This window comes from Equus quagga, chromosome 8, assembly GCF_021613505.1.
Source record: "Equus quagga isolate Etosha38 chromosome 8, UCLA_HA_Equagga_1.0, whole genome shotgun sequence".
Classification (NCBI taxonomy): Eukaryota; Metazoa; Chordata; class Mammalia; order Perissodactyla; family Equidae; genus Equus; species Equus quagga.
The window spans coordinates 22,883,252-22,910,909 of NC_060274.1; positions in this window are offsets into that span (position 1 = coordinate 22,883,252).

Consider the following 27,658-nt stretch of genomic DNA (forward strand, 5'->3'; position numbering starts at 1 on the left):
CAACACGAGATGGAATAAGATATGACATCAACAGCTTAGAAGGGGAAGAGGAAAGGGACACAATTGGCATAGTCTAAGGACATAAGGGTCTATCAGAAAATGGACTATCTCATCTATGAGATTTGCTATACAAACCTAATGGTAACCACTGAACAAACAATTAGAACAGAGACTTATGTGATAAACAAGGAGAAAATGAAGAAAATCACCATAGGAAACTATCTAATCAAATTGGCAGTTTGAAATACATGGTATGAGAAACAAAGGAAATGCAGGAGAACCAGAAAACAAGTGATAAGATGGCAGTATTAAGCCCTCAAATATCAATAAGCACTCTAAATGTAAATGGACTGAATTCTCCAATCAAAAGACACAGAGTGGAAGGATGGATTAAAGAACAAGATCCAGTAATATGCTGCCTGCAGGAAACACAGCTCAGCTCCAAAAAGAAACAGAGGCTTAGAGTGAGGACATGGAAGACCATACTCCAGGCTAACAGCAAACAAAAGAAAGCTAGTGTTTCCATACTTCTATCAGACAAAGTAGACTTCAAGACAAAAAAGTAAAGAGAAAGAAAGAGGGGCAATATATACTAATAAAAGGGACATTCCACCAAGAAGACATCACACTTATAAGCATATATGCACCCAACAGAGGAGCAGCAAAGTACATAAAGAAACTATTAGAAAACCTAAATGAAGAGATGAATGACAATACAGTAATAGTAGGGTACTTCAATATCTCACTTACATCAATGGGGATAGATCATCCAGATAAAAGGTCAACAAGGAAATAATGGAATTAAATAAGAAACAAGAACAGATGGACTTAATAGATATATACAGAACTCTGCACGCACAAACAGCAGAATACATATGCTTTTCAAGTACACATGGAACATTCTCAAGGATAAACCATATATTGGGAAACAAGGCAAACATCAGTAAATTTAAGAAGATTGAAATCATATCCAGCACCTTTTCAGACCATATGCTATGAAACTAGAAATCAATAACAAGAGAAAATCTGGGAAAGGAACACAAATGTGGAGACTAAACAACGTGCTACTGAACAACCAATGGATCATCAAAGAAATAAAGGGATAAATAAAAAAATATCTGGAGGCAAGTGAGAAAGAGAACACACCATACCAACTCATATAGGATGCAGCAAAAGTGGTCCTAGGAGGGAAATTTATAGCAATACAGGTGCATGTTAATATACAAGAAAAAGCTCAAATAAACAATCTTAAACTACACCTAACTGAATTAGAAAAATAAGAACAAACAAAGCCCAAACTCAGCAGAAGGAGGGAAATAATAAAAATTAGAGCAAAAATAAGTGAAATTTAGACAAAAAACACCATAGAAAAGAGCAATAAAACAAGGAGCTGGTTCTTTGAGAAGATGAATAAAATTGACAAAGCCTTAGCCACACTCACTAAGAAAAAAGAGAGAAGCCTCAAATAAATAAAACTAGAAATGTATGAGGAGAAATTACATCAGATATCATAGAAATACAAAAGATTATAAGAGAATAATATGAAAAACTATATGCCAACAAACTGGACAAGCTTGAAGAAATGGATAAATTCTGAGACTCCTACAACCTCCCAAAACTGAATCAAGAAGAAATAGAGAACCTAAATAGACTGATCATAGGTTAAGAGATTGAAACAGTAATCAAAAACTTCCCCCTAAAAAGTCCAGGACCAGATGACTTTTCTGGAGAATTCTACCAAACAGTCAAAGAAGATTTATTACCTATCCTTCTCAAACTATTCCAAAAAATTGATGAAGATGGAAAAATTCCTAACACATGAATGAGGCCAACATCACCCTGATACTAAAGTTAGACGAGAACAACACAAAGAAGGAAAATTATAGGCCAATATCGATGATAAGCATAAATGCAAAAATCCTCAACAAAATATTGGCAAATTGAATATAGCAATACATTAAAAAGATCATACACAGTGATCAAGTGGGATTCATACCAGGGACACAGGGGTGGTTCAACATCTGCAAATCCATCAATTTGATACACCACATTAACAAAATGAGGAAAAAAAACACACGATAATCTCAATAGAGGCAGAGAAAGCATTTGACAAGATCCAACATCATTCATGATAAAAACTCTCAATATATTGGGTGTAGAAGGAAAGCACCTCAACATGATAAAGGCCATATATGACAAACCCACAGCCAACATCATACTCAATGGGGATAAACTAAAAGCCATCCCTTTGAGAACATGAACAAAACAAGGGTGCACACTCTCACCACTCATTCACCATAGTACTAGAGGTTTTGGCCAGAGCAATTAGGCAAGAAAAAGAAATAAAAGGAATCCAAATAGACAATGAAGAAGTGAAACTCTCATCACTGTTTGCAGACAACACGATTCTATATAGAAAACCCTAAAGAACCCATCAGAAAACTATTAGAAGTAATCAACAACTACAGCAAAGTTACAGAATACAAAGTCAACTTAGAAAAATCAGTGGCATTTATATACTCCAATAACGAACTTACAGAAAGAGAACTCAAGAATAGAATCCCATTTACAAGCGCAACTAAAAAGAATAAAGTACCTAGGAATAAATTTAACCAAGGACATGAAAGACCTATGTAAGGAAAACTATAAGACATTATGAAAGAAATCAATAATGACATAAAGAAATGGAAAGATATTCTATGCACATGGATCAGAAGAATAAACATATTTAAAATGTCCATACTACCTAAAGCTATCCACACATTCAATGCAATCCCTATCAGAATTCCAATGACATTCTTCACAGATATAGAACAAAGAATCTTAAGATTCATATGGGACAACAAAAGAACTCAAATAGACAAAGCAATCCTGAGAAACAAGAACAAAGCTGGTGGCATTGCAAGCTCAAACTTCAAAATATACTCCAAAGCTATAGGAATCAAAACGTCATGGTACTAGTACAAAAACAGGCACACAGATCAATGGAATAGAAGTGAAAACCTAGAAATAAAACCACACATCTACAGACAGCTAATTTTCGGCAAAGGAGCCAAGAACTTACAATGGAGAAAGGAAAGACTCTTCAATAAATGGTGTTGGGAAAACCGTACAGCCACATGTAAAAGAATGAAAGGTGACCATTACCTTTCTCCATACACAAAAATAGACTCAAAATGGATCAAAGACTTGAAGGTAAGACCTGACACCATAAGGCAGTATAATATCTGAAACTAGAACGTGACTAGTAAGACATGCATATTGTAAACTCTAAGGCAACCACTAAAAACAAAACCAGACAAAAAGAAAAAGCTAAAATTTCATAGGAACCCCTCTGCAGGGGCTTCCACTGATCACATTTGTGGCAATTTGACGATCAGTAAGAATAATGGCAGTAATGGTACATTGATTAAAAACAATCCATCAGTTCATAGTGATGCTCAGTAAGGAACAAAGGAAAAGAGAGAGACGGGAAGAAAGACAAAAAAACGGTGAGTTTTTAAAGTTTTTTTTTTTAACAAAGGAATGCCAATGAGTACATGCAGAAGAAATGATAGACTTTTTTAAATTCCTATTTTGCTAACCTAAATGAATAAATGATAAATGAATAGATGTTTCATGCAAGAATAATGAATGGATATTAAAACCACTGGGTGAAAGGTGAGGAACTAAATATTTCGAGGAACTGAATATTCATAGTTCCAAAATTTTTACCCCATCAAAAATTATTTATTAATTAGAAAGAGAAGAAGTTCCTTTTGAATAGAGAGTTTTGGCAGAAACCACCTTAAACAAGTAGTCAAGCTTGGTATCATACATAAGGGAACTATTATGTGCCACTTGCTGAGATGCCGTGAGAAGTATACGCCAGCTTTGTAGTATTCTTGCCAAACATTTTTAATATGAATCTAATCATGAGGAAATAATAGGACAAATTCAGATTGTGGGATGTTCTCCAAAATGATTGTCTTGAATTACTCAAAAATGTCAACATCAAGAAAGACAATAAACAAAATTTTTTAAAATACAGGGGAGTTGTCCTATATTTAAGGAGACTAAAGAGATTCAACATTCAAACGCAATGTGGGACCCTTGATGGGGAAACTGAGGCTTTGCAAATGTGAACAACTTGCCCCAACTCACAGGGGAGAGAGAGGCAGAAACAGAGACTAAGCTGGTTGTGTTCATCTCCAAAGTCTGGGCACTTGACTTTTTGTCACTGTTCATGGGTTTTCACAATAACCCACGTTTAGCTTGTTAAAAAGTTAGAGGAGAATTTTAAACATTAGTTTTCCAGGAGTTCCATTGTCACGATTCACTCTTCATCTCATCAGTTGACCACCAAACAATATCCCAAATTTCGAGGAGCATGTTTATATTAGACAACAAAAGTGGCAGGTGATTGACTCCATCCTAATGGGAAATTACGGAAAATAGAGGCCCTCTTTAGACCAAAAGATAGATCTAGAATAAGGAGTCGAGCTTTTGACCTCCAGGGCTCCAATCATAGGCTATTTTTTAGAGACTAGGAAGGAAGTGAGTTAATGTGAAGCAGAGAAGGCAGTAACACAAGAAGTAGAACATTTAACAGGAACAAAATGTGTTTGTGACCCCTGTCTCCACATTTAGCTCAGCTACCATCCATCATTTGCAAAGGAAAGCATGAAAAGCATCAGGGCTGTGTTGAAAGGAGGCAAATGTGAGTGGCATGTTCGGTAGCAAGGCTTGAAAGTGGGAGGCAGTGAAGAGCTATATATTATACCTGGAACTCAGACGTACTGGTGCCAGCTTCAAAAACGGATTTGAGAATAAGAGAGAGCTAAAATTTTAACAGAATCTGGAGCCTTTTGAAGTGTGAATGAATGAAATGAGATGTGTGAACATGCACAGACCCGTCCTTCTGTTCATCCTAGGAAGCTCCCAGCCTGCAGATCCCCAGATACCCACAGAGGAAAAGACCTTCTGGATGAGGACACACTGTGGGTTTCCCTGTCAGAACAGTGCGGGGCACTAAGGATGTGTGTCAGCCTACTCGGTGGCCAGTTTTAGATCTCTCAAGTGACGGGGCTTCCTTGGGTCCAGGATGAGCAGCCTGTGCTGTCAGGGACATCTTCAGACGTTCACTGGCACATTCACAGCGTGGATGTATCTGTGAAACACGTTTGGCTCTTTGTCTCCTCTTGATGGTTGCCTGCCGTTCTCAGCATTACCGGGGGAGCTCTGAAAAGCTGGAGCCGGCCTCCCGCGAACTTTGCCTGTGGGGGCTTCATTTGGACTAAATCTGCCTTTAGAATTTCATTTCCCAGGGGATCCAAATTGGAAGCCAAGTTGTTAGATGCAAAATCATCCCACTTCTCTAAGATTTGGGCATTTTGAATACTTCTGAGGAGAAGCGGGTGCACAGAGCATAGATACAGCATACGGAGAACAAAGACTCTGCATGTTCAGGAAATGGGAACATTCAATTCTTATATGTGCAATGAGTGAGCCAAACATTCATGAGTGTGTTTCTTCATGAAGTTCAGTGCCCTCAATTCTTGTTTCAGGTACCTCTCCTTTAATATAATTATTCCTTTGTTCATTTCTTAAGGCATTGAAGATAGTATTTTTGAATTTTGTATATGCTACCCTGTGACTCTTCTCAACTTCCTGTGTACTCCAGTTGTTTTTCTGTTCAGATTTCTAGCTGCAGAAATGCCAAGGGCATGCCATTCCCACTGTGCTCTCCTTAGAGGCTGTTTTGCTTTAGGAATGTGGAAATGGACCCTTGCCTTTAGTCCCATGCACATTACTGGTGAAGCGGGGCTCAGACTTCATAATTCCTGACGCCTGGAATTCTTATCACCCCATTGTTCCAGCTGCCTTAGCAGAGCTCCTCATTCCTCCCGCCCCTAATGCACACACAGCACAGAGTAGGCCTTCAGTAAGCACCTGTTAACTAAATGAAAACATGGGTATCAGGATGCAATAATACGCACAGGAAAACGGATCCGTTTCCAGTCGTGTTTTCTCAGAACTCTAGCCTCCCTCCCTGAGGCAGAATCGTGGGTGTCTGGGCACCTCTCGGGGAAGTGAGGCAAGAGAGGTCTATTGCGAGCAGTCCCAGCCTGAACTGAGTCAGACTGCCAGGACAAAAAATACCCTGCTCCAATTTGCCTGTGCAGTGCTGGGCTCTGCACAGAAGTTACGCAAGGGGAATATCATCCTGCTTGCGGAAAGGGTGGGCCATTTGAAGGCGTGAGCAGATGATGAGCAGGGACCTCTAAGCAGAGAAGGGACAGCAGAATTTGAGCATTCACCAGAGCTAGTAGAGGGGTTTCGAGGTTCTTTTGGTTACTCGAGCTGCTCCAAGCAGCCATAGCTTTGGAAAATGCAAAGGTGAAAAATGGATTCAGCTAAGAAAGCAAATCTATGACCAGAGGGATCTCCTTTCTCTTTTTAGGTGGATAGGGGCTGTGAGAAGAAGCTGGAAAGATTCCATTAGGGCCTCATAATATAGTTACATCTGGGAAAGTTCTCCTGTCTACCCGTGGTGGGGAAAGATACACATATGCTCAGGGTGAGGTTGGGTTGTTCCTGGTAGATGGGGGATAAAGGCAGCATTTCCCAGAAGTGGAGGCAGGAGTCATGAGTGCTTGCACTTCAGGCAGAGTCCCAGGGGCAGCTTCTCCCTGATAGAGAGAGGCACTAGGATACTGAGACTTCTAGAGTAGTGACATGGCAGCCACATGCCCCTAGAGGGGTTCTATAAGTGTCACAGGTCACTCGGCACTGAGGGGGTTTCCTTGGACAGTGTGTCACTTGGGCTGGTTGGCACACAGTAATTTCTGTTTCCCTCCCATTCCTCCTCCTCCATCTTTCGGGTTCTTTTGAGCCCTCTGACTCAGTGGTTCTTGACCTTGATGGTATATTAAAATCATTCGGGACGTTGAAAAAATACTGAGGTCAAAGTCTTACCTGCAGAAATTCTTACTTAATTCTGGGGTTGAGCTTAGGCATAAGCATGCTTGAGGCTCCCCAGATGATTCTAACGTGCATCCATGATTGTCCACAAAATGCAAACTGAACACTCAGGAGAACTCTTCACGGTTCGATTCTGCAGGCCCATGTGTATATATCTATACACACACAAAAGATCCACATTGCTGAGACCATTCCAGTCACTTCAGCAGCCTTCTTCACTAGAGTTTTCTTGACAAGAGGCAGCTGACATTCTGTCTATAAGCCTTGCCACAACACTATGAGACCTCCTAACAAATAACAAATATGCAAAAACTCCAAATTCTGTTAATGAGGAGCAGCTCTGTCATGATCCTGACGGGAAACTTCTTATAAGGGCTATTTAGGATCCACGCTGCCTCTTTATGCTGTGAAAATGTGGGCTGTGGGTTACCAAACATAGCTGGGAAGAATTTCCCTTGGCCCAAGATTTCCACCCTTTGCTTACTCTCTGATTTTCCTGAGATTTCTTGCAACACATTATAGAATGGGATGTTCCATTCCCACATTCTTGCTTGACATTTAAACCCTAGATTATCATCAAGACATATCCTAATCATCAAGACATATCCGAATCATTAACACATGCAACCAGCACATGAGCATTGTTTCTTTTCCCTTCCTCCTCGCTCTGTGGTACCTAGAAAACACACACTTGGGAGAATCAAGCAACCTCAGTTCTAGCTCCAACTCTGGCTAAATTGCTATGTGACTGTGGGACAATCTTCGTTTCTTCTTGGTTTACTCACTTGTAAAACAAAGGGGTTGAATTAAATCTCTGGTTTTCAAAACATTCCCCCTTTTTAAAAAATGAGAGCACCTTTTCTTCAAAAGCGTGCTTACTGCAAAAGTCGGTATATAAATCTGATGGTCAGGAAGGTGCACCGATTGTGGGGCTCAGTGGCCCCCTGAGTTTCCTCATCTCCTCCCTTTCCTTGAAGGAATTCTGAAGGATCCCTAGGACAGAAAGAAAAAGGTCTAAAATACATAGATTGATTAGTTAATGTCCTTTCTGTTGTATCATTCTCCCGTGGACACACTTGAACATTTGTGCACATGTGCACATGTATACACATGCACACAGAATTTGATGGATTTGGCTTAAGAGGCAGTAGATACAGTCAGACAAGGAGTGATCAGGACTTGGAAATTAGACGCATTCACTCACTAGGGGAATAGCTCTTGGGAGTGCACTGTGCCTGCCTTCAGGGACAGACAGGCAAAGAACTGTCCATAGGGTTTGGGGACTGTTGGGTGTTCAGTGGTCTGGAGGCTCCCCAACTTGCAGCAGGTGACATCCCTGTGGTGGATGCTTCATGACTGGGAGTCTGGGAACAGGGTCTTGGAGAGAGATCCATGGGGTAACAGGCTAGAAACAGCTGGAGTTATTCGGGAAGCCCATATTCATTAGAAGAACTCATCGCCCACTGTGAGTACTACCCCCTAGGTCCCATATATCCCAGATAAGCTAGTAATTTCCAAACAAGCTATTCTACATTCTTTGTAATTAAAAATGAAAAGCAGCATGCTTCTTCATTTCCCCTGGTCCTCCTGGATATCTCCTTAATTCTAAATGCTGTTTAACTATCAACCGATATATTTCTCCGAAGAAAGATTTCACAGCACTTTCTTTGCCCCACAAGAATGTCTAGTCCCAGTTCAGAGAGGGTTCCAAAAAAGAAGATGTTACCTGGGATTAGATATCCATTTCCTTAAAGCAGATGTACATAACTAAGGGGAAAAGCTTGCTGAATCTTAGATGTTACTCTGATATTTCTGGGGTCCTCTTAACTCCAAATGAAGAGGCCCGTAATTTTTCCTCTCTTGCCAAAGAAAGGAGAAAAGTTGATGTTCATGCTACACTCTTAAAATCAGAAGCCATCTCAGGACTATTCCTTTCAGAACTTTCATATTCATCGTGCTTTATAGTCTGCCTGTGATCCGTGCCATTCACCTAATGAAACCATTGATAACTGGTATCGTTTGAGTAAGCGAGATATTAGTCATCAGTGTCCAACACAATGCCTCGCACCCATAAAAACAATAATTAAACAAACCAACAGGCCTCTAATCATCAACAACAACAGTCTTGGAGGCTTGTTTTAGTTAGGGCCTGAGCGACTGAGTCAAAGTCCTGGCTGGCCTGCCAGGAAGCAACTAGGTGGTCATTTGGAAATGTAATTTGAAGGGCTCTGACCTTCCAACAAGAATGCTTCCGGTCTTTCTGCTGTACCCAGAGGCCAGAGTGTCTGCACTCTCACTGTTGAGCAGTGCTGATGCATGGGGGTGGCAAGGAGTGCACCATTATTTTGGTATGCTCTCTGAATAGTTATAAAGGTAGGAGGTTAATTAATGACTTCCTACTGGGATATTGGTGGCGCTAGGCTTCCGTCAGCCACAGTGGAAGTACTGAGTGGGTTGGTGTGAGTCAGGCGGGTGGAGCTGATGAGGGGTGATGAATAAGATACACGGGAGTGCTGGATAGGACAGAAGGAAAACTTGTATTAACCCTATGCTTATTCCTAGCAATTTCCTTGGCCCTTAGTCTTCATAATCCGCTGAAGAAGATTGTTGTGCTTGATGTTTGGGAACATACAAAATAAACGGCAGAGGGGACCGACCTCCATATGGTGTATCATTTAGGTGAGGTGGCAGAACATACGTGAAATGACGAGTGATACATTTCTGAGCATGCAGCCAGCAGTGGTGCATCTCTTGCCTGGTGTCCGCTTTGGTTTGACAGTGGTATCAGCATTATTCTGGTGAAACAGGGTCATAATTTTATCTTGCACTCTGAATGTTCTCTGTTAATATAGAAATTGGTGTAGATAACTAGGAAAGTGTTATTTTCTTCATGGAAAAGATGAAGGAAGTTGCATCCATGTGCTATATCTTTTCAGAAAAATAATGCGAAGTGGTGCCTTACCCAACTCAAAACATGGGCTAATCTGCTTTCCCCACTCCACCTCTCGTCTAAGCTCATAGGAAACAGAAAGGTCGACTCTCTGTCACAGCCCCTGGGAGTCTCACAGACACATCACGCAGATAACAGCAGCACAAAATGCAGTTGAAAGACTAATAGCATCAGCATGATTTGGGAGTTGGGAGCTGGTGGAAATGCAAATGGTCACCCTCCCAACCCTCAACTCTCTGAAGGAGATTGCCCAGGAATCTGTGTTTTGATAAAATCTTCAGAAGATTCTCATGTAAGCTGGAGTCTGAGGAAACAGTGTTATAGAAGATAGAGAGAGTTGGCTGAGGACATTCAATAATTGACCCAGGAATTTTTAAAAATCCAATTGAACAATCCTTGCTTCTAAATAAGAATATTTAATTCTTTTAAATTTAATATAATAAGTGATATATTTGTCTTAATATCAACCACCTTACTGTACTTATTTTCTGTTTTATCCACTCACCCTATGCTCTTTTTTTCCCCTTCTAATCTTTTTTGGGCGAATAAACTATTGCTAGAAGTCCATTTCTCCTCTTTACAAACATTTTAGCTATGCATTTTTTTACTTTTCATTAAGTCATTACCCTAGAGATTATGACTTGTAACCTTTATATGTCAGTATCTAATATAAATTCACATGTTTACCATCTCTCCTACAATACAAAGATTTTATCTCTGTTTATTTCACTCCACTTTTGGTTATCGTCTTCATGAATTTTATGGATATTGAAAACCATATAAGACATATTATTGTTATTGTACGGTTAACATTTATTTATATTTTGCCAAATATGTGTCCTTTTCTTTGCCCTTTATCCTTCTTGCATTTTCTTATTTCAAATTTTCAGTTTTTCTTATGAATAATCTTTTAATATTTCTTTTATGCTGATCTGCTGTGACAAATTCTCTTGACTTTTGCTTTTTTCCACAAGTGCTTTTATTTCACCTTTATTACTGAAGGATATTTTCACTGGGTATAGAATTCTAGATAGATCGTTATTTTATTTTAGCACTTTAAAGTTATCAGTAAATTATCTTCTGATTTCATCTTTCTGTTGAGAAGTCAGCTGTCAGTTTCATTGATAGTCCTTTGAAAATAATACTTCTTTTTTTATCTAGTTACTTTTAAGATATCTTATTTTTAAAATTTTATTGGGGTAAAATATACAAAAACAAAATTGGCATTTTAACCATTCTTAAGTGTACAGTTTGTACAATTCAGTGGCATTAATTATATTCACCATGTTGTACAACCATCACCACTACCTATTTTCAAAATTTTTTCATCACCATTGATTGAATGTTTGTGCCCCCCCCCCCCAAATTTATATGTTGAAACTCTACCCCTCAATGTGATGGTCTTAGGAGGTGGGACCCTCAGAAGGTAGTTATGATTAGATAAGGTAATGAAGGTGGAGCCCTCATGAATGGAATTAGTGCCCTTATAAGAGTATGAGAGAGCTTGCTTCCTCTCTCTACTCTCCGCTGTGTAAGGATACCATGAGGAGTCAGCAGTCTGCCATCTGGAAGAGGGTTCTCACCAGAACCTGGCCATGCTGGCACTCTGATCTTGAGCTTCCAGCCCCAAAGCTGTGAGAAATAAGTTTCTGTTGTTTATAAGCCACTAGTCTATGGTATTTTTGTTACAGCAGCCCAAGTTGACTAAGACAACCACAAACAAAAAATACATGCCCATTAAGCAATAGCTTCTCATTACACACTCCCTCTAGCCTCTGGTAACCTCTGTGCTACTTTCTGTCTGTATGATTTTGCCTATTCTAGATAATTCATATAAATGGAATCACATAGCATCTTCTCGTGAATAGCTACTTTTATCTAGTATAATGTTTTCAAGGTTCGTACATATTGTAGCTTATATCAGAACCTCATTCCTTTTCATGGCTGAATAGTATTCCATTGTACAGATATACCACCTTTTGTTTATCCATTTATCTGTTGGTAGACACCTGGGTTGTTTTTACCTTCTGGCTATAGCCAATAATGCTGCAATGAACACTGGCATATAAGTATTTGTTTGAGTCCCTGTTTTCAATTATTTGGGGTACATCCTTAGGAGAGGAATTGCTGGGTTACATGGCATTCTAAGTTTAACTTATTGAGAAATTGCTCAAGTCTTTTCCACAGTGGTTGCACCATTTTAATTCCCATCAGCAACTGAGGATTCCTGAAGTCTGACGTATGGGATCACTGAAGTATTCCTTCTTTAGCTTGCACTCAGCAAGTGTTTTGACAGATATTTCCTTGTATGACAGGAGCTTTTTAAAGTTACCTTTTTCTTGATTAAGCATTTGCTTGATTGCTATAAACCTTTGACTGTTTTCCAGGGTTCTGGAAAAAGTTGTTTCTGACAGTTTCTGCTTGTTTTTTAATGTTTCTCTGGGAGTGCAGGAGCTTAGAGGGGCCTCCTCTGCCATTTTGCTGACATCACTCCTAAGATATTCTCTTTTTCTTCTTTTTTTAGCAGTATTTCTATGATGTGGCTAGGCATCATTTTCTTTGTATGTATTCTCTTTGGTATTTATAATGCTCCTTAAATCTTCAGCTCAATTCTTTCCATCAGGTTTGGAAAATACTAAGCCATTATACCTTCAAATACTGTTTCTTCCCTATTATCACTTCTCCTTGCCTCTGGCATTTCAGTTACACATATTATATCTTTCCCCTGTGCCATGATGTATCTGATGTTCTGTATTAGTCAAGGTTCTACAGAGAACCAGAACCAAAAGAATGTGTGTACACACACAAACACACATACACACACACACACATTTGTTTTAAGGAATTGGCTCACAAAGTTATACAGCCTGGCAAGTCCAAAATTGGTAGGCTAGGCCGGCAGGCTGGGGACCCAAGGAAGAGCCCTGATGTAGCAGTTCAAGTCTGAAGGCCACCCACTGCAGAATTCCTTCTTGCTGGAAGGAGGTCAGTCTTTGTCCTATGAAGGCCATCAAGTGTTGGATGAGGCCCACTCACATTATGGAAAGGAAACCACTTTCCTTAACGTCCTCTGATTTAAATGTTAATCTCATCCACAAAAACACCCTTGCAAGAAAAATCCAGAAGAATGGTTGACCGCATATCTGGGCACATGGCCCACCTAAGTCGGCACATAAAATTAACCATCACATGCTCCTTTCTGTATTTTCCATTCTATTTATTCTCTGTGCTTCGAGGTAGGTTTTCTACTGGCCTATTTCAGTCCACTAATCCACATAGCTGCTGAGTCTCAATGCTGTTAAACTCAGCAGTTTATCTATTGGGTATTGGATTTCAAATACTGTATTATTCTACTTTATAGTTTTTGTTTGATTCTTTCTAGAAAATCAAATCGTATTTGGACATGTTTTATTGATAATATAGTTGTTCGACTTACATTTTCTTAATTTCGTTATACTAATTATAACTTTAAAATTCCAAGTATAGTAACTTTAATAACTGGAATATTTGTGGGTCCGTTTATGCTATCTGCTTCTTTCCCCTTTTGGTCCTTTTCCTTGATATGACCATGATGTTTGAGTGAATACTGGATATTGCATATGGAAAATTGCAGAGGGATTGTCTTCCTTTGAGAGAACTCACCCCTCCCATCTGGTGTGTGGTCAGACAGGAGCAGCTCATTCTGAGTCAGCTGGCAACTAAACTCACTCAAGGCTGGGTTGAAATTTCAAAAGTTGCATCTACTTCTGGTTTGGTCCCCATCAGTGCTGCATCTCCCAGGAGTGCCAACTTAGAGCCTAGAGTGTTGACTGGGGCTTTTCCTCTTCGTCGGGTTCTGAACGTCAACTCTGTGAGGCCTAAACTCTGCTCTAAGTTTCTGTGACTTCCCGCTTAGCTTCTTGTCCTGTGCGGCTTGAGAAGTCAGCATATGCCTCTAGGAGAAAATGAGGTATCTAATTTACTTCTCTGTGCTCCCTTCTCTCCAGGATTCTGCTCCCTCAACTCTTGGATGCTTCGGCAAACTAACCTCCTCTCTTCTCCCCATCCTTTTCTTTCCTCCTGATCTGCAGCCTCCTGATATTGCCATAAACTCTGTTTCTCTGCTTATCAGCCGCAGCTCTCTATGCTCTAGGTGGGTTCTTTCTTTTTCTCAAGATTGGCACCTGAGCTAACATCTGTTGCCAATCTTGCTTTTTCTTCTTCTTCACCCCAAAGCCCCCCCAGTACATAGTTGCATATTCTAATTGTAGGTCCTTTCAGCTCTGCTATGTGGGACACTGCCTCAGCATGGCCTGATGAATGGTGCCATGTCTGCACCCAGGATGCAAACGGGCAAAACCCTGGGCCGCTGAAGTGGAGTGTGTGAATCCAACCACTGAGCCATGGGGCCAGGCCCTCTAGGTAGAGTCTTAGTCTCTGATTCCAAGCCAAAAACTAGCTATTGCCCTGAGGGGAAAATCTGCTTCCAGAATATTAGCTCAGTTCTCTGTGGTTCCCTTTTCTCTTCTCTCCTGGATCTTAGCCCCTCAAATCCTGGTTGCCTCAGACATTTTCCAGTCCCTTCAATCAGAGGGCTGTTTTTTCAATTTCATATTTTAGTTGACTTTTCTCCTTGAGCTTACCAGAATAATTCGTCTGGTGCAAGTTACGTCATCTTAGCTGGAAGTAAAAGTCTAGCACAGGTTTGAAAATATCACTCAACGTATCTTTGCCTGTTTCTCGGTCAGTTACCTGAAGAGAATATTGGCAGCTTGCCTTAACCGTCTCCTCCCATAATCCCTTCAAGTAAATTTGTAATGTGTTTGGTAAACTTTAGAAATGAAAGAAAAATCATTACCTTGAGATGTGCATTAGAAACACTGAGATTTGGGGAAAATAACCCCAAATAAGATTCTTTACGTGATTAGTGCAAGTATCAACTGTCCTTATAATAAAGACTTAAGGTTTGTTCTCCTTTTAGTATACTAAGGGTTTCTCAGCTCCTTTGTGGAAATATTTTGCATCAAGGCATTTGATACTGAGTCTGGATGTTTGAGGTCTGATTGCACCAAACTAACACCTGCAAATTCTGGAATTTATTTTTCATCAGTCTTGTTTATAATTCCTACATTTCACTTCAGTCATTATTAAGGCAAATTATAGGTGGCTAGATTTCCTGACATTGAGTTGGCATAAAGCTTTCTGTTTTATTTTTGTCTGCTGGTCTCATGTTCCCTGAACTTCATTCTGTGAGTCTGTGGACTGTCCCAACCTTGTCCAAGATGTTAGAAGAAAGTTTGTTTCTTCTTGCTTACGATCCCCTGCCTGTTTCATTACTTGTATCCCTGAGGACCCCTGGGTTACAGAGTACCATGTACAGGAATAGAATGCAGGTTCTCTTACTTCCGGGCCTGAACTCTAAGTCAGAAAACCGAAAGGCCAGATCCCAGATGGATTGCTTTCTCTTTTATTCCTAGCGTAAGGACGACCTCCACAAGAAGTGACCTACTTTCTCGCAAGCCATTACTCTTATATTTTACGCATCTATGAGTACGTTACCCACGGTCTCTGTGATTCTTCTGAGCCTATAAATATGATCCCCCAGAGCCCCCTATTTTTTCTCATCACCATTCCTCTTTCTTTTATCTACTGCCACAGCATATGAAGAACAATTGTATTATATTAATCATATACCCGTATAGGTGGTAAAATGTTACAGGTACTTATCACCACACAAATGAGCTAAAGCTGGGTCCTTGTTGAATGGAAACAGAAAGAAACTAATTCACTTTGTCACTTTATTTTATGCTTGGTCATTCCTATAGCAGTCAGTGCAATCATACTATTATTACCAATTCTTTGCTTAAAGTGCTGCACTCACGTGAACGGGGCTCCAGGCATTGCAATGTGATTCACAAGGATATTGTAGCATCATGGCAACTCCACAGCTAATCGGGGAAATTTAGACTGGACTCTGAAATTGCAAGAAGGAGCAGAATTAAGGCAGCTAAAGGAGAGTGAAGAAAAGAGAAAGAGCTTGGGAATCATTCTCCAGCAGCCATTGCTGTAGAAGATGTCCATGAAATGACTGTTTCGGTGTAAAGAGTAGAAGGTGAGTTGAGAACTGTAGGAGAGGAAACACTTGAGGACCAACCACCTGACACAGCGAGTAGACCAAATTTGCATGGCACCAGGATACTAAATATTTCTTTTTTTTTTTTTTTAATGAAGATTAGCCCTGAGCTAACGTCTGCTGCCAATCCTCCTCTTGTTGCTGAGGAAGACTGGCCCTGAGCTAACATCCATGCCTATCTTCCTCTCCTTTATATGTGGGACGCCTGCCACAGCATGGCTTGACTAGCGGTGTGTAGGTCCACACCCGGGATCCAAACCAGTGAACCCTGGGCAGCCGAAGTGGAATGTGTGAACTTAACCACTGTGCCACCAGACCGGCCCCTAAATATTTCTTTAAAGACAAGATTTCTGGGGAGCAGTAACAAAATTAAAGCAACAGAGTAAAGAATTGTGGGGTGGGGGGGGGGGGTGCTGGCTTACTAACCAAACATCGTTTTCTTCCCTGGTAGAAATGGTCAGTTAATTGTGACCCTCAACCGTGATGTGAGCCTTCAGGGCAGTTGGGTGTTCCTTCCCTTTCAGGGCTCTCCTGAGTCTCCATCTCAAAAGAAATTTACTTACTGGCTGATGGAAGCCCCAATAACAAGCAAGGAAGGGGTTTATTAATTCCTTGTTTGTCTATCTCAGAGAGGGAAGCCAGTGGCTTCCAAACCTGGGATGGGGGAAATGGACTCATGACCTGACACTGGAACCACCAGTTACTGATCCCTTTTATTTGACTCTTACTGTTGTCTTTGAACGTATTTCACACTCAAGAACCATGGGCAATAACGAGGGAAATCAAGAACCCCCTGACCCAGGAGAAGGGAAGGTCCTCGCCTTTTGCCAACTCTCCTCTTTATGAGTTTGGGCAAGTTATTTGAACTTTCTGAGCCTTGGTTTCATCATCTATTGAATACAAATAATCCTTAATTAAGGGATTACATGAGACAGTGAATGTCAGGTGCCTGTCACATAGTAGTTAGTAAATGGTAGGACTTTTTATTAACTCAATTTTTCACAATTTCATAAGCAAACGTAAGTGATACTTGAGAGGAAAGATGAAACTGTTTTTCAAGACTATATTCAAGGCTGGAGGGAAGCGAGAAAGGAAATTAACTTTTTTAGTATTTGGGAGGGGATATGAAATGAACGCTAATAAGAGAAACCATCAATTACATTGACACTTGCTTTAAATGCTCTTGACCAAATTTGGTGAAGCTTCATTTCGTACCGGAGGAGCCCTGAGTTGAGTTTTCTCCACTCAAAGTGTTTGGTGATTGGACCTTTCACAATTGCCAAATGCCCTGATCTGAAGTGTTCAGGGGTCTACGGGAAAGTTCTTCAGGCTCAATAGTGAATTGAGATTATCTAAGATGCCCTGACTGCAGACAATCTCCGGATAGTACTCCTTTATGTCTTTCAGACTCTGGAAAGTACTTATTTACTTTGTAGTCAAAAAGAACATTCATGTTAAAGATTAACAGTTTGCACTGAAAATGATCTCAGGAGTTAATGTACGCCAGTCCATGTCTCTCCTCATCAGCAGCGATATATCCATACATACCTAGACAGCCTGGATAATGTTGCCTTTTTACATTTTTTTCTTTCTTTCTTGAAATTTCTGTTGTCCAATTTGGAAACACAGTGACCTTGACTTTTTCTTAGTTGTAACAGTTGCCAAATGAAAGGTAATTGCCAGTCGAGAGGGAGTCATTTGATGACGTCTAGTCCAATGGGACTCTGAGAAGACAAAGGCTTTGAATCGTCTGTGGCTCTTTTTCAGCCTGTATTAGTTTTTGATTGTTGCCATAACAAATTACCAAAAACTTAGTGGCTTAAAACAACACCAATTATTATCTTACAGTTCTGGAGGTCAGAGTTCCCCATGGGTCTCACTGGGGTAAAATCCAGGCGTCTGCAGGCTGGCTCCTTCTGGAGGCTCAGGGAAGAATCTGTTTCCTCGCTTCTTCCAGCTTGCAGGGGCTCTCTGCATTCCTTTGCTTGTGGCCCCTTCCTCCATCTTCAGAGCCAGGAATGTCTTGTCTCTATTAGCCTGTCTTTTAAGACCCATGTGATTAGATGGGACACACCTGGGTAATCAAGGATGCTCTCTCCACCTCAAGATCCTTAACTTAACCCCACCTCCAAAGTCCTCTCTGCTAGATAAGGTAACATAGTCCCAGGTTTCAGGGGTTAGAATGTGAAATTCTTTTGGGGATCATTATTCTTCCCACCTTGAAAGAAAACACAGAACTATAATTTTGGAAAACAATTTTACAAGGAACCTCTGAGTGTTGTCCACGGCTAGCTCCCACAAAGATCAGTTTTCCATCAGAGGAGAGTTTGGAGGTGGCTCGTTAGAGAGAACACAACAGTAGGTCCTTGACTGAATGCTGTGGACAGAGAGGTCAGCCTTTGTGTGTCACGTCCTTCTAGTACCTGGAGGGAAGCGGGGCTCCTCCTCACACGCAACACATTATCAAGGACACTAAATTGCCCCCCAGGATCCTGGAGAGAGTGGGAGAGTGCAGATGGTTTGGAAAAGGTCTGGAGATTGAGATCTTACCTGAGGAAGTCCCCGGACAGTCTGGGCAGGTAAGGGGGTTCAGGCTGCCTCAGAGGTGGCCTCTCTTGAGAGACATGCGTTTGCCAGAATGGATGAATATCTTGTGTCTGGCAATCTGAGCATGACAATAACAGAGACAGGACAGTGCAGCTCTGACTGGATTAAAGAACTTGTAGGCAGCTGCAGAAGCTCCAGAGACGGTTAGAGACAGTACAACCCTCAACAGGCTGTGCGGTTGTGTGTGGGGGTGCCAGAGCACCCGAGTCTGTCTCAGAGAGGCTGATGTAATGGATGCTTCTCCTCAGAGCCCGAGCGGCTGACAGTGAGCTTCTGGGCCCAGAGGTGACTCTTCTCTTCATAGGAAGGAAAATGTTGAGCGTGTTCCAGGATTTGTCCTGCATTTCTTTCCCCCGCACACCTTCTCATGCAGCAAATGAGGAAACCAAAAAGTAGACAGTAGGGCTAGCAGTGAGGAAAGGGGAAGTGCAAGGGGTGACGGGTTTTCTGGAGTGGTTTAGGGCAAGTTCATGGCCTTTCTCTTTCCAGCCACTTACTGTAACAGAGACCACATCCAGGAGCCAGAAGAGTTTGAACGGAGTCTTAGGGGCGGAAGCAGAACGGTAATGACAATGGTGAAGGCAATGTGACTGATAAGAGGGAACGGGGGAGTGAAGCAGAAACCGTAACTCCTCATCTTGAAAAAGAGGAGGCAGCTTCACTGTCAGAGAGGGTCTTTACTGGCTGTTGTTTTTTCTATCTACTGAAATTATTAGGACTAAACTAATGAATGGAGAGACGAGGAAGCTGCCGGTAAGATGTAAAATGAAGTGTTGTGACCGTTAAATTAACATTTGTTAAGAAGAGCGCCAGGGTTTGGGATGGTGAGCCACAGGGTCAACAAAAGACCACAAGGGAATCGAAATAGAGAAGTGTGTTACTCGCACGTCCTGGAGGAGGTACGTGGCACACCTCGAGGGGCTACATGGGAAGTCAAGGCAGGGTGCAGACAGAGAAGCGGGGCAGGACCCGGGGCACAGGCCTCTATTGGGGTTCCCAGGCTAAGGCCAGATTGGTCAATTCAATCTAAAAAGAGTGGGGTTTGGTAAGCTTCATGGGAGTCTTACCTAAGGGGCACCCAAGGGGAAGGCCCTGGGAAGTGGGGGAGATGGTATATAACAAGGAGGGTTGGGGGAGTCGTATTGGGAACTTAAATTTTCTTGCGACTCTGTGGGCTGTTGTCTAGGGTCCGCTCCTGGGAAGGGCCAGTGTCAGTTCAAGGCCCCTGCAGGCTGCTTGGCCACACAGCATGGACACGGAGGCAGCAGTGTTATGGACTAATTTAGATACACTGTCAACGTACAGGTTGTTGCAAGTGAACTAACTCTGAAAGATCATGATTTGTGCCTTTTGGGAAATGCATCACAGCAGGCATGCAATTGTCGTTGTTTTTGTTGTTGCTGTTGTCTATAGCAGTCACAATTCGTGGAGTAGCTACTTCACTCCAGACACTGTGGAGAAGTCTATAGGCTCTGAATTCAAATAGCCTGGATTCATATTCCAGGATTGCCACTTATTAATAGTGTGACATTGACCAACCACTCCAAACCTTGCCTTCCTCATCCCAAAAAAGGGATAATGTGATGTCTATCTTGTAGAGTTGCTGTCATGATTAAATGAGATGACGTATTTAAAATAGTTAGTGCAACGCCAGCTCTTCACACTCAAAAACGTTAGCCTGTATTTCTTTAAGTGTTATTTATTTGGTAAATATTTTACAGATTTACTCTCATCAGGATGTTATCACATTTGAACATCTTGGGGTGAATGAGCTTATGAGGCCTGTTCTCAGCTGCCAGGGCTCTCATAACAGGGAATGCAACAGGGGAATTTGATGATAGGTAAGTGAATGGAGACACAGATCCCAAGTAGGGAACACTAATCAGGAGCGCCCCGTGATGGGCCCAGGAGATGCGGGGGCTGTGCTATAAGGCACTGAATAGTTTGGGGTGCAGAACACAGTCTAAGTGTATGGTCAAACAACAAAGACCACCATCTGTAACTTAGCAACACAACAGAGTTCTGATTTCCAAGGTGTTGAATTGAATTGTATTTGCTTCTGAAATAAAAAAGAATCCCAGTGGAAGACTTCCATTACATAGCTCTACAACTTCTGGTGCTCCGCATCTCTAAGATGAACGCACAGGGCAAAAAGATTTCCTAATGTCCCTTTTGTGTCTAACATGCCATGACTCTAAAATAATGCTAAGGCTAATTTATGTATTTCTTTTTATAGGAATTCGCTTTGCTTGGGGAGAGCAAGACCTTATCCTAAAAACATTGTGTAAGTCAGGTCAATTAAGAAGGATTGCTCCTTCAGCCTTGGGTTTGCTTCAGCAAATCTTTAGAGCTGGCTCTTTATTTTTAATGCTGTAGAAGACCAAAACAACCCTACATCTGGCTAGAGTGTTGAGAAGCAAAACATAGTCAGATGCATCCTTAAATCATGAATTTTTCTCATTGATGTACACGCCATCACAGACAGTGCAGCTGTGTGTCACAGATTCTCAGGCTTGATTACAAATAACCTCTGACAGACGTCCCTGGGAGAATGGAGAGGATGTCCCCTGTGACACAGCCAATCCTTCTCCTCCACGGAACTGAGGCCAGCAACTTTAAGGGCAAATATCAGCACCAGTCCTGTCACCTATGGAGGAATATAGATTGTTTAGGGATGGGTTGAAAATCAGAAGCATTCATCATCTGCTCTCTCGTATTTTGGCTTTTTGTAATTTTTCTTACTGGCAGTCCTTAACATCCCTCATATCTACAGTCAAGAAATGCTAAGTCTTGGGGCCAGACCTTCAGTAGCTCTCCGGCATCATTTCCTCTTTATTTGACTGCCTGACGTCAGATTGTCCCCAACCTGGTGCTCCAATACCCTCAGACTCTGTCCTTTCCCTTCGGACCTTAAACCACAGGCTCTACTCTCACTAGACTACCAGGGTCTTAGACTTCGCTGTCCTTTGTCCGACAACCCACTCCAAATTTCAGTTGTAAAGTTCTTTATAACCCCCAGAACTAGGATAACGCTTCTCTTAGATGAGCCTATAATAACCTGCGCTTACACCTTTTGAAACAGTTCTCCTGTGTGTTAACTTATCCCTTTACAGAATGAGCTCCCTAAGGATAGGAACTGAAGCCGATCCTAACTGCATCCCCAGCTCTCAGTACGGTGTCCAGCATGTACTAGACAAGCTATATTTGCAGAGTAATTGAGTGACTACATCTCATCTCAGATACCACACATTGAAACACATGAAGATTCAAGCAATTGGTTGGCCCATGGTGACTGCTACCCTGGTCCAGCTTTCAGTCCTGGTGGACATTGCTACCATCTTGCTCAATTCTCACGACAGAAACCTCGGCGTAATCATGATTCATTGCTCCGTTTTGTATACGTACTTCATGCAGCTGGCTTTTGCCTTTTAACTTCTGGCATATTATGTGAAGACAAACGCTTGTATTTTTAGAAAGTCTGTAACATTCCATTAGACCCTTTCCTCAAGTGGAAATGCGGGACTTAGTGATTAAGTTGCAGTTAGCCCTCTGTAACACAGACGTTTACCTATTTTATGGGTGATTAATTGTTGGTCCTTGATATTAGGGTAACCATATGATTTGTGTCCCAAACTGGGATTGCTTTGAGAGTGAACGAGGGTACTATTAATAATTGCACAGGTCGGAAGGGGTAAGCTTGGACTCTACGGGGCACAATGGGACATATGGTCACCCTATGTATAGATAAAGATGCTGCTGAACTAGCACCAACCATGCCTGCCCCTGGGACAGTCTTTCCCCAGTTGTGAGTGTATGTGATGAGCCAGTTACATCTCCTTACCCAGCTATTCTTGTAGCTGACAGGATAGATGCGGGCAAGGTGGATTTGTGCCCGAGTCTTAATTTATAAAAGTGACTGTGTGACAACACAGAGAGGCTAATGCTATTGAAAGAAGATTTTTGTTGCTTATTGTTTTGGAGAGGGGGCATGCCATGCTGTGCAGGGCCGCATGGGGAAGCCCTAGGTTTGCTCAGGAGGCAGCTGTAGGATCTAGGGGAAGACATGGCCCAGAGCTTTGACTGTCTTTTCCGTGGGAACAGCGGGGCAGGGCAGTGGAAGTGGCCTAGGACTGGCTAGATGGAATGATGCTGGTGGGCTCTGAGCCGTAGGGGTGGTCTCGAGTGGTCACCTGGCTCTGGGTGGTTTGGGGCAGGGGAAATATTGGCTTGGTGTGCGAGAGTCAGTTAAAAGAGGTGGTTGGAGGTATGGACTCAGAATTGGATGGAGGGTTTGTAACATGATTTTTTGTGCCTTTGCAAAAGCCGGGTCACAGGCGAGGTGTAAGCAACTTTGGCCATTAGTTTGGCCCTGTGATTAATGGATGACAAACGGACAAATACAGAACCTAAGAAAATGCAGTTAGAGGACAAACAGTCATTTGAAGGGGGTGCATTTCCAGAAACGGAACACACACCGCCTCTGAGAAAGTCACTGCCGCGGTAGACACTGAAACCCGCACTTCACCCCATCAGCCCGAGGCTCTAATCCACACCATTACCCGGCCATCCTCAGCTTAGGGGGAGTGGTCCTTGGGCACATGGGGACCCAGACAAAAAGGGTGGCCTTGAGGGTAGGTTGAAGGTGCGTCTTTGAAAGCAATGATTTGAAGAAGACTCCTCTCAGGTTTTGCACGGAGATGTCAACATTCAACACATTTTCTTGCATTTCAAGGAGAACTGCTGCTGACCAGCTTTATTTTAGGAATGATGTGAATGTGAAGTTCTTCTCTTAGTTTTAGATCCGGGATGGGGGGCATTTAGAGTTGAGAACAGACGACCCACACTCAGTGCCGTCCCATGGGGGCGAGGAAGCCGCGGCTCCACACCTCGTGAGACCCCAGCCAGAGCCATGGAGACGTTCAGAGGTTCATGTACAGCTGAGGAGCCTGAGAGGGCTGACGGGGGGTGTCCCAGGCATTGCAGCTTCTGCATCGCAGACCTGGTGGCAGAGTGCAGGTCTGTCTGGCTTCCCCGGGCTCAGCAGGAGCTTCCGCGTGAGGGAGCAGCAGGGCCCCTTCCTGCACGGGCCAGCTGCCCCGGTTAACCAGGGTGCAGACCTGTGGAAAGTTTCCCAGCGCTGGGAGGCCCGTGCTCTCGCTCCAGCAGCCAGCAGGCTTGTGCGGATCTCCCAGCATGTTGCCATTTATGGATTTGGGCAAAATAACAGAATTGCAAAGCTTCAGACTCCCAGACTTCATTTTTTTTCTTTTTCTTCCACACTGCGCTTCCTGTTTCTATGGCAATGAATAGGATGTTTTGCACTAAGAAACACTTTAAATGCCACTGGGGGAAGGTAAGAACCACACATCGCTCTCTACAGAGCAGAGAGATGAAATGAGATGCTAAGAAGAACTGAGAGAAACAAGAAGAGAAAGGAAGCGGAAAAGCTGGAATAGAGGTGGGAGAAGGGAGGAGGGAGGTACAGAACCATCTGCTTGGAAGGAAGAATAAAACAGGCAGCAACATGGCAGGCAAGAACTGGACCCCTCAGAATGGCGGCCACAGATACAGGAGCATCAGCATCCTCCAGTGCTCAGAAAGAACGTGTCCACTTCGTGGGAACCACAGGGGTGGGGCGCGTCAGGCAGTCTCCACCTGGAACCAGGCAGCAGGAGTTAGGGAGGCATCTCTAGACACCCACTACCCAGGACGCACTGGAAGGTGTCTTCCTGTGTAACTTCTGAGGTCGGGAAGCTCAAATATTCTACCAGGCAAACGCTCGCGGTGCACACAGAGGCTGGCAGAAGGCCACCAGAAATCAGCTCTTCCACCTGTGAGGTTAGACCCATGATTTCCCCTCAATGACCAAGGCCTGGGGAGGACTCTGGAAGGCTCCGCTGTCTTCCTTTCCATTACTGCCTTCTCTCATTATTTGGCTGGGACTGTCCACACGTGCTCACAAGAGAGCCTACGTTTATAATAACATAAAAACATGAGGGGTACAGAAGAGACCCTGGAAAATTAAAGTGGGAATGGGGAAAAGTTTCTTTCCTTTTTTCTCCTGTCCACCTTTTCCCAATCAATACACAAAATATACAACCAAATCAGCATTTAGAAAAGAAATACATGAGAACAATTTAAAATTTGACTCGGTAGACCTCTAAGTGGAATATCAAGTAGTTCTCACTTTTGGTTTTACTAATTCCTCCACTCGAGCCAAGCCAAATCAAATCAAACCCCATCTAGCTTGAGGTTCCTGTTATATAAGATTTTAAGAGCTATAAGCTGGAATTAAAGGCACAGTAATAGGAAGAGCCAATCAGAGGGCAGCCTCCAAATAGCCTGGTCCCCCTGGAAGCCCAAGGCGGATGTATGTGTCCAGCTGCTTGATGGAGAAGGCCCCGAGGCCTCTCACTCGCTTGCCAGAGGCCCGTGAAAGGCTCACCTACAGCTGCTTGTGAAATTGGTTCCTTGTAAACGAAAGTCGACCAGGAGTCATATGAGCCGATGGCAGCTGGACAGAGAGACCTGGGGTGCCAAGCGGAGCAGGAAATGGCCAGAGGCCAGGGCAAACAACTGAGGGCAGGAGCTGAGGTGAGGACCTGTCCCAGGATAGCTCAGGGAGGTGCTGCTTTCCAAGGGCTGGGCCAGGGCCACCTGGTTTTCTTTCGGTTAGTCTGGGAGGCCTTCGTCGACTATGGGAGCCTCACATTTGTATGGCTACTTTAAGAGACCCTCACAAGCGCGCATCATCAAAGGTGAATTTATGCCTTCTGCTCTGGTTGGAATCGAGTGTGTCTTGATACAACTGCAAAACAGAACAAATCTGGAAACTCTGGCAGGCAGAAGGGGAGGGTGGAGGGAGCACGTGCTCCTTTGAGTTGTGGGAGGGAGCCTGAGAGGAGACTGGAAACTTCCTGGCGTCAAGTGCCCGGAAGGGACTTTCTTTCTGCAACAGCTGTGGCCAGTTCCCCCAGCACAGCTGAGGGATGGCCTTTCTGTCTCAACAGCCCCGAACCCAAAAACAGTGAACAGCACTGGGCACAGAGTTGGGAGTATTTGGGGAACTGGCTAATAACACTGGGAATGTTCTGAACACGAACTCTTCCTCCCATGTTTTGGGAATTGTCAGGTCATGCTTAGGTCTCTAAGAACTCCACTCCCATCTCTACACTAAAGGAGAAAGCCAGCACAGGTGATGTTCTGAGTTCTTCTAAATGGTAATCCCCCGTGAGTCTCTGAGTTTTTCCGACCCTAGAACAGGGCACACTGCCTCTGGCAGTCTTGTGTCAATTCCTCTTCCCATTTAGCTTTGCCCCGACCGCCCTATCCCGGCACCACCCCCATGACTGACACTCCCATGGGTCCTAGACTGGCCCTGTTACTAGGAATAAGACAGAAATCCTTATGGATATCCTTTTTTTTTCCCCCTGATTCTCACCCACATCAAGCTGGTATTATTGTGGGATTACAATACTACATCAGACTTCTTGCAGGTCATTGTAAATGCCTTTTGGAGTTCCTGCCCAGCCTGTGACACCACATTTCTTTAGGAATTGGACCCCTCTTTACAAAAAAGAAGCTCAAGTGACTGTCTATCCACCAGGACCTCTTTTGATCACACATTGTATCAGAGCTCCCACCGACCCAAGCTGGACGATCATATTCTTTCTCTTAGGAATTTGGAATTGCGGTTAAAGAAAGCTAGTCAGCGTCTGTGTTTGGCTCCAACACGCATTTTGGAGCAATGGAGGTCACTTGCAGGGGGAAATGGAACGAGTCAGTCTCTGGAGGAAACAAAAATGCAAATACACAGAGTAAAGCAGGGTTAAAGGAAGCTGCTTACACGTCCTTCCGTTGGGTTCTGAAGATGACTTTGTCTTTATAATGAATTACTGCCTATTGACTAGCCTACCTTCACTGGCTTTCTGACTCTTGTAACCAAAAAGACACTAACAGTTTTCACCATAGACATCTGTGACTCTGATCCACTCTGCATTCCTAACCTTACCCTTTTTCATCGTGTTGAAACTCCGGTCAAACGGCATTGGTTCCCAATTGCTTATGTCACCATGAGCCCGACCCCTTTTCTAGCTCTCAGTGCACACCCTAAACTGTCCTGCCCACCCATCTGAAATGACTTCTTCCCGCCTCTGCAACATGCTGCTTTGCTCGAGTCTGGTCATTTTCTTCACACTTCTCTGAACCTTCTCTGGTTTCCTTCCTCTGTTTCCACTGGGATTACTCTCTAGGCTTAGAATGAGTTTTCCTCTTGTCACGGCCATACAAATATAGCTAGATGAAACACTAGATGCATTATTATTATTAATTATTATTGTTATTTTACAGATGGAATAGTTTCTACCTGCTGACTTGTGTTAAGGAAATAAAAATGATTACGATGAAAAAATTCACTATTGGTGGGGTACAGTGTCTGTGGGCACTCGGCTTTCCTGTCCTGACACAGTGTGTAGTCCCCTCCTAATATTTGTATTTATGGTAATGAAGGAATTGCTCAATTGAAAAATAGATCTAAACTCCTCAGGCAATGAGTGAGCTAAAGGAGTGGTTGCTTTTGTCCTTGGCTCATCCAGGGAGCCAGATTCTCCTTCACCAGAGAAAGACTTGAGGGGTATCCAGCCCAGGGGGAGTCAGCTGGGCAATGCCATTGTTCTCCCAGGTGTAGAGCAGGTTTGCGGATGCATACACAGTGTATAATAATTCATCAAACCTCTTTCCCTGTTTCATGTCAATAAACTGTGTCATGAAATGAAAGCACATGTGATGGGGGAAAGGCCAGTGAATGGCTGCTTAACCGTCTGATAACAGTACAACCAGGGAGGTGCTGGAGATGCCGTGTTCTCTTGCTGAGGAGCCCGGTAGGTAAGGGGAAATGCTACCTGCACACAGAACAAGACTGAGGACTGAACGTTTTAGGACACATGCGGCTGTGTCATGAGTCTGTGCCATGAAATATTTCCCATATTTATGACAAGAAGCCTGAGGAAGCTGGCTCTGAATTTCTC